Source organism: Schistocerca cancellata, chromosome 2 (assembly GCF_023864275.1).
Source record: "Schistocerca cancellata isolate TAMUIC-IGC-003103 chromosome 2, iqSchCanc2.1, whole genome shotgun sequence".
Taxonomy (NCBI): Eukaryota; Metazoa; Arthropoda; class Insecta; order Orthoptera; family Acrididae; genus Schistocerca; species Schistocerca cancellata.
The window spans coordinates 718743644-718752421 of NC_064627.1; the positions used below are offsets into that span (position 1 = coordinate 718743644).

At 42.9% G+C, this 8778-nt stretch overlaps 1 non-coding gene across 1 annotated transcript; it reads right to left on the minus strand.

Moving 5' to 3' along the window:
* Nucleotides 1-1968: 1968 nt before the first annotated feature.
* Trnas-cga (transfer RNA serine (anticodon CGA)) lies at nt 1969-2043 on the minus strand. The gene has a single exon. It is a non-coding gene; the product is annotated as a tRNA-Ser (tRNA).
* Nucleotides 2044-8778: the final 6735 nt, after the last annotated feature.

An 8778-nucleotide genomic window follows, 5' to 3' on the forward strand; every position in this document is an offset into this window, starting at 1 on the left:
ATTACAGGGGCACGTCAAACCGACAAGATCAAATATATTCAAAATATAACTTCAGTTAACATCCCTCATTCGAAGTACAATACTATCACAGTAGACACCAAACTTAAAGAAGAGAGCGGTCACAATGCAGTACCTTATAACTCACTGCTACTGAACTTACGCCAATCCCCACATTGTTTGGACAACCGGCACACATTGTGGTATCCATTCTTGTGCTCCCCTGCACAAAAATCCACCAGACGGCTTGAAGCCCCAATAGCTTCGATGGCTTTCTGAAAACAGTTCCCCTCTTCGCGTGTCACATTCTCGCTCTTTGTGTGCCCCGCTGCCGACAGCCATTCGACTTACTCTGCCCTTCGCTGCGCGCGCCACACCAATATTAGGTCTCAGTGCACCGTCCATGGCGCACGCTATGAACTTTGTTCACAAGATCGGCAGCGCGGCAGATACCAAAATGTACGGGCAGCCGGCAAATAGATCCCGCCTCGTCTGCTCGCCATTTCTTTAATCTTAAAATACGTAGTATTGTAAGATTCGGAACATCAGTTCATATGTAAAGCCCAAAAGGAAATGCCCCCAAAACAAGAGAGCACTAGAAATAAAATATTAAAACATTTGATCAAGAGAAGATATTTATAGAACAAAAAGCCGATTCAGTCGCCAGTAATTTATTAATTCACTCCACGACTAGTTTCGAAGCATAAAGTTTCATCTTCAGGTGCTGAGCTACCAGGATGAAGGCCACATTTGTGGCAAGTGGTGTACTCACATAAATATAGGAATGTAGATGTGTGTCGATCGGGGCCGGTCGTCATGAGGGGAGGGGGTGGTATATCCACGTCAGACCAACGCATGGGACTGGAACAAAAACGCTAACATTAGGGGAGAGTGCTGGACAGAAAAGAAGTCAGTAGTAATCTAAATAAGCAAGTAACTGGACTCACACTTAGGACCAGCAAACACAGGGAACCCCTGAACAGCACGACGCGCAAGTGACAACGGCAGACGGCCCAGAAGCCAACTGACCGCGAATGCGGAAGCTGCTGACGAAGGACCCAATAGCGTGGGGAACCGAACCGGATAACCGCGTAAGAGTGATCGCCAAAAATGCGTAAAGGTTAACGTGGCAGAGTTCATCAGATTAAAGAGATGTACGATAAAATGTAACTAAAACGTGGGGTACGGACGATATATAAAAATACATCTGAAAATTGATAAAAAGCAACGAGACGTGTGGTTTGGTAGGAGAATGACGCTAACTGTTAGGATCTGTACTCATGTACAGACGCATCTTAAAGAGCAAATCATCTAAGTAAGAAAGCTGAGTTAGGTTTAAAATGATATCCGCAACAGGAATAACAATGTAAACATGTAAGACAGCGCTGGGCTTCCACAGAGCATCAGAGGTAATAAAAATAAGTGAGAAGTACAAGCGGCTATAAATTAAAACTACGGAAAGCGCGTAAAGAATTTAAGCCTATTTGTAGTGAATTGGATTCCTGTAGGTGAGGTACAATAGGATCAAAGCAACGACAGAGAGATCAAAGCAACGATAGAGTCGTTGAAATTAAATGATAAACTATATTAGATAAATGGAAGCATCACTGTCAAGAAATTCAGTATAGCAGTACATAAATATAAGTGTTTGGGGAAAATGCCTCAAATTCAACGTGACGGAATGTCTTGCAATGGAAAGATAAAAAATAAAAATGCCACGAGAACAGGGCCGCTGATAATGTACAAAAACACGATTATATCCAAAAATTAGACAAAAGGACGATGACAGCTGAACGGTGGCAGGAAATTATGGGAACTGGTTAAATTCGTAATCACACACTGAAGCGCCAAAGAAACTAGTAAAGGCAATCGTATTCAAATAGAGAGATGTGTAAACGGGCAGAACACAGCGCTGCGGCCGGCAGCACCTGTATAAGAAAACAAGTGAAACTTCCTGGCAGATTAAAACTGTGTGTCGGACCGAGACTCGAACTCGGGACCTTTGCCTTTCGCGGGCAAGTGCTCTACCAACTGAGCTATCCAAGCACGACTCACGACCCGTCCTCACAGCTTTACTTCAGCCAGTACCTCGTCTCCTACCTTCCAAACTTTGCAGAAGCTCTCCTGCGAACCTTGCAGAACTAGCACTCCTGAAAGAAAGGATATTGCGGAGTTCGAGTCTCGGTCCGACACACAGTTTTAATCTGCCAGGAAGTTTCATATCAGCGCACACTCCGCTGTAGAATGAAAATTTCATTCAAGAAAACAAGTGTCTGGCGTAGTTGCTAGATCGGTTACTGCTGCTACAAGGCAGGTCATTAAGATTTAAATGAGTTTGAACGTGCAGTTATAATCGGCGCAGGGGCGATGGGACACAGCATCTCCAGCTAGCGATGAAATGGGAACTTTCCGTACGACCCTTTCATGAGTGCACCGTGAATATCAGGAGTCCAGTAAAACATCAGATCTCCAACATCGCTGCGGCAAGAGAAAGATCCAGCAAGAATGGGACCAACGACGACTGAAGAGAATCGTTCAACGTGACAGAAGTGCAACCCTTCCGCAAATTTTTGCAGGTTCCAGTGCTTGGCCGCCAAAAAGTGTCAGCATGCGAACCATTCAACGAAACATCATCGATATGGGCTTTCGGAGCCGAAGGCCCGCTCGTGTACCCTTGATGATTGCACTACATAAAGATTTACGCTTCGCCTGGGCCAGGCAATACTGACATTGGACTGTTGATGATGACAAACATGTTGCTCGGTTGGACGAGTTACGTTTCAAATTGTATCGAGTGGATGGACGTGTATGGATATGGAGACAGCCTCTTGAATCCATGGACTCTGCATATCGGAAGGGGACTGTTCAAACTGGCTCTGTAGTGGTGTGGGATGTGTGCAGTTGGAGTTATATGGGACTCCTGATACGTCTAGATACTAGTCTGACAGGTGACACGTACGTAAGCATCATGTCTGATCACCTGCAGTCATTCATGTCCACTGCGCATTACGACGGGCTTCGGCAATTCCAACAGGACAATGCGATACCCCACAGTCTATAATTGCTAAAGAGTGGTTCCAGAAATACTCTTCTGAGATTAAACACTTCCGCTGACTACCAAACACCTCAGACATGAACATTATTGAGCACATTTGGGATGCCTTCCAACGTGCTGTTGAGAAGAGATCTCCACCTCCCAGTACTCTTACCGATTTACGGATAGCCTGCAGGATTCATCGCGTCAGTTCCCTCCTGCACTAATTCATACATTAGCGGAGTCCATGCCACGTCATGTGGCGGCACTTTTGCGTGTTCGCGGGGGTCCTACACTACATTAGGCAGGTGTACCAGTTTCCTTGGCTCCTCAGTGTATGTAACCTCTTCTTTAGGAGCCATAATAAGGTCTTCATGTAAAACTCTCACATTTTTATAACGGTTGGTGACATGTGATGCACAGTCCTGTTTTATATGTAATTCATGTTCTTGTTGTTTATATCAGTTTTATCTTGAATAAGTTTTTTATGTTGAGACCGTACATATTCTTCCGAATAAATTTGGCCTGGATCATTACATGAGTCTTGCTAATTCCCAAATAGCGAGAATAGTGAGAAACGGTAAGATGGTTTATGCACCGGAATGTTATCGTTGACGTCTATCTGATACTTCCCCGCTCTTGAGAAGGGTTACTAATATTTATACCACAGTCGGGAACAAATGTTGCACACTAGCTTCGGTGGGCTTCACCTTTTCCTTCAACCTAGCACTCCATCCAATTCCAGTACTGTACTTATGGGTGCTACTGGTTAGTCTGCCCTTTCCATGCTCTTCAAAAGGTGTCTCTTGGATCTTGTTGAAATTTAAAGGAATTAGTTATTAATCCATCATTCCTGATTAAATCTGCGCCTAGAGCGCAAGATGTTGGTAAATTCTACACGGCTCAGACCGCAGTTCTCCAGGAACAGTGTCTAATGCTAACCTTCACCGAAATTATTCCTTTCGTCCTAATGCCTGTCTTGTTACCGGCAGTATAGCTGCTTTCCTCCGATTCTAGCAGTTCCCATTTACAAATAGTCTGGTTCTTCTTAAAACAACCTTCTTCAACCAAACTACCACCCGAATCCAGGAAGGCACAAACCAGCTCATTGTTGACGAAGGAATAAATGAAAGGCAATCTCTGTCTGTTCCTACGGTGTACGCCTACAAATCCTGTTACCCTCGTTATGCTTTCTTTTACTAATCCGTACACCTCCCAGCTGGCGATTACTAGTCATGACCTTTAGTCCTTTACCACACTGGACTCGCATACGGGAGGACGACAGTTCAATCCCGGCTCCTGCCATCCTGTTTTAGGTTTTCCGTGATTTCCCTAAGTCGCTCAAGGCAAATGCTAGGATGGTTCCTTTGAAAGGGCACAGCCGACTTCCTTCCCCGTACTTCCCTAATCCGATGAGACCGATGATCTCGCTGTCTGGTCTCTTCTCCTGAAGCAACCCAACCCTTTAGTCCTTTGTCAGCAGTTCCTACTTATATGACTGTCCTTTCCATTATTGACGCATTCAATTGACCTACTTTCATTCTCTCTAGAAGCCACAGGCGGATATCTCACTAGCGGGCCTGAACTAACTTTCTCCCTTTAGTCAGTAGCGGATTTACATGTAGGTCCACCGGGCACTGGCCTAGGGGCGGCTCCTTAACAGGAGCGGCAAATTTTGCTCTTTACTCATTTTAACCTTTTACGTTTTAATATAACGGCGCTTACAAATGACAATTTTTTTAAATATTGTTAAACAACTTGTTAGTTTAAATAAGCCTTAACAACGAAATTCGACAATACAAGCTTGGAAATATACATAGTTTACTTGGTGACTGAATGGAAATTTAACATTGGGTTTCTGTCTGGTTTCATCTGCATGGTTGTGAAACCTCCCCTTAGAAAATTTATGAATTACTGTGCTGGTAAACCCGTTACGTTATTTGATTTTCAAACAGCTGAGCAGAACTGAAGGTACTAAGACATTTCTATCTTTACTTATTCTGATCATCACTAAACTGACATACAATATTTTTAGCTCAACGCAATCTGACTTTCAATAATCCCTACAAAAGAATGGCCCTGATTAATAATAACCTTTACCTTTCATGTATCACTTACCTCACAAAAATCTTCGTTACTCGAACTACTGCAATGCAGGGAGCACCAATACTGCCAGCTGAATAAAAGATTCTAACTACTGAAGGCACTAACTACTGATACGCATGGTTGGCAAATGAAAGATTTTGATAGAGAACAAACAATGTATTTACCTTAATAGTGTTCAAAAGTCATAATATATATATATCAGTTCATGACATCCAGTCTTACAAATTTTTCTGACGGACACACGTCCAGATCGTCCGCTCTCAAAACTCTGCCACCTCTCTTCCCACATCCACCACTGCTGGTGGCTCATCCCCCAACTGCGCAACTCTATGCGTTGATCACCTCCAACTGCCCAACACTACGATAGCAAATATTCCAACAATGCAAATCAGCCACAGACTGCACACAGCACAGTCAGTGATTTTCACACAGACGGCTACGTGGCGTTACCAACATAAAAACCTAAACAGCCTACTACAATCGCCGGCCGCGGTGGCCGTGCGGTTCTACGCGCTCCAGTCCGGAGCCGCGCTGCTGCTACGGTCGCAGGTTCGAATCCGGCCTCGGGCATGGGTGTGTGTGATGTCCTTAGGTTAGTTAGGTTTAAGTAGTTCTAAGTTCTATGGGACTGATGACCACAGCAGTTGAGTCCCATAGTGCTCAGGGCCATTTTAACCATTTGAACTTACAATTGTTCAAAATCATGCTGTCAGGACGGCAGTCTAGAAACAATGATTGAAACGTTATTGTTCCGAGGGAAACATGGGACGTAGGGAAGGCAGGATTTGTGCCCTACTCACTTACCGTTGGTTGCTCAGTATTTTTTGTTTTTAAACTCACGTATACTTTATTTGAAACCAATTGCAAATGAGGTTGACAACAAGGAAGAATTATCAATTTTGACTGTTAAGACAATATCTGATTAAAAATTCTTTCGACAAATTCCATTCACGGCTGAAGGCCGTATTGACCAGAAATTCAAATTATTTGTCGGCTGAAGGCCCCAAAAGGAATAACTCAAAAACAATTTGACGGGTGAAGGCCTAGATAGCATATTCTTACTAACATAACTGCGTCAGACAATCATATTAAGAGACAATATCTAATTAAAAATTCTTAAGACAAAATTGCATTCACAGCTGAAGGCCTTATTGACAATCGTCAGAATCTGATCAAATAAAGAGAGAAGTGTGCCTCAGACAGTGCTCCAATGATTGACTTGGGAAAGTCGCTCAATTTCGTAAACGATGAGACAGGCAGCCAAGAGTTATATTCACTTAACCGGATGGCAACTGAAACTAGTGACAGTTTAAACGCAGACCAACACTTGCAAATCTACCTAACGTCTGCTAACCAACACAACGATGGAGTAACCCAGGCAAGGCGGAACCGGTGGACAGCACTTCGTCTTCATAACCCGGTGTTTAGAAAATCCAGAAGCAGAAGGAACCACTACGACCAAGGTAGTCCAAAAGAAACAAAATATCCGAACCAAAATCAAGGATGCCTTACCGGAGGAAAGGCGAGGAAAAGTACACTGTCGCGAAAATACGCCAACCCTCAGGGCTGGTAGCTGGGGCGTTAGCGGCCACTAGGCAGAAAAATACAGCTGATTGAACTTCATGAATAAATACAAGGAATCCAATGATTAATAGTAAGAAGTGGAGGACAGCTAATTAATTACGCCAACTCCAAACACTCCACTCATTGCTCTTCATCTCAGAGACCCTGTGAGCAGCAACACACGAAAAAACGGCATGATCTCAAAATAGTGGAGGTTTCACTACTGGGTTAATGTACACTCAACTCAAACTTCCTGGGTCCCGTGGACAATGAGATTGTGCCCCTTGCAACTACAGCCCCCTCGATGTGGCAACGCCTGCGTGCCGCCAGCGGTCCCGGCATGTCTACGGACTGCCGGACCTCCCTCCAGCTTCGTCCCAGCCGAACTACCGACACACCCGACCAGGAAAACGCTTGACGTCCTTCCAAAGTTAGTACCACGGTACTAGATATCGATAAACGCTGCTGCTGCCACTCGTGGACAGACAACGATAGTAAATGTAGTGGCGCCAGTGAACACAGGAAGAAAACGAGACACCACTATCCCCATTACACGATGCCAACCTACCAATGGCACAACGTGAGCCACACACGGCTCACCGAGAATGTTGTCGGCTTCTACTTAACCGTACATTATTTTCTCCATGAAACTACCGCGACCCCTGAAAAGCAGTGATAAACTAATTAGTAGTTTCTTAAATACCGTAATATGCGTGGGCCTCAGTACCTAAAACCGACTCTACTTAAATTTCTTGTAGAAATTACTGGGAAGTATCACGTCAGCCCTCCATTACTATAGTTAATGTGAAAGCACTGTGGTTTCAGTACCTGAGCTTTGATTTAATGACAACAGTTTAACAAAACATATTGACACTGGGAATGTGTTACATATTTAAACACATAAGCAGAATATCTAATAATGCATGAAATACACTTCACAAAAGGTTAAAAATTTTATTTATTTACCTACTTTCGTTTGTCTCATTTATTGTGCTGCAGCCTGCACGATATCAAATTTCCTACTCTGTGCAATCGGACAGTAAGTGGCACTGCAAATTTTATATTAAGCTTCTTAACTTTTTTTCTTCGAGGAAAGGTTATTTTTAATTTATGTAGGAACAAAAGTTGCGTTTGCGTGTAGACACAACAGCAGTGTTCACACAAATGACAACTCACTACATCAACGGCCAACAAGACTACTTAAACTTCGTAGTCTGTCTTCTCTACTCACAGAAACCGCTAAAATGTTATAAGAATAAGTAGGATAAGAGTCGGTTCAGCACACCTCACTGCAAGAAATTGCAAAAATTATTTTCTTATTAAATTAGAAAGACACTGTCAAGAATATTCAGAACATATTTTTGTCCCAGCTAAAATTCCGACGACGCGGGAAACAGAAGCCAAAAAAGGAACTGTCCTGTTTTCTTTACGAGACGAATTCCAGCCGGCAAGTGTGCTTCTACTGTTCACTGACCACAGAGAAACAGGTGACAATGAAATGAAATTATTCAGCATTGTCGTTCTTTCATAGCATAGTTACGTCGAGTAATCCAATTTGGTCAGTTCATTCCTGCGTGTTTAAAGGAAAAATCTTTGTGCTCTTGTGCCGTGTTTAAAGTAAAAAGCCTTTTGCTCATGTGCGGTCTAGTACGATTGGAACTGGATACATTCTTTCTTTCTTTCCTTTTACAATTTTTTTTCGTTTGTTTTAACTGTTGGTTGACAATTTTGTAAGTGCCTTAACATGAATAACAGTGAAAGAAGCAAACGTGCAAAATTAATTTGGGTGGCATTTCGGAAATATCGCAGAAAAGGTGAGAACGAGAAGCCAATGTTCTAAAACTGCTTGGCAGAGTGAATAAATTTTCCGCAAAAAATTTTGCTGGCTCGACATTGAGTTCAAGTAGTACAGATGATATTACTGGCACTGCAGCTGTCGTAAAAGAAGTAAATTCAGACGAAACTAAAGTTATAAATGAAGAAAAACAAATTGTTCCTGATTTCTAATTTCACGAAAAACTAGTGCTGAATCAGACATTACAAAAAGAAATAATCTCGTTAGTGATGATTCTGCAGAA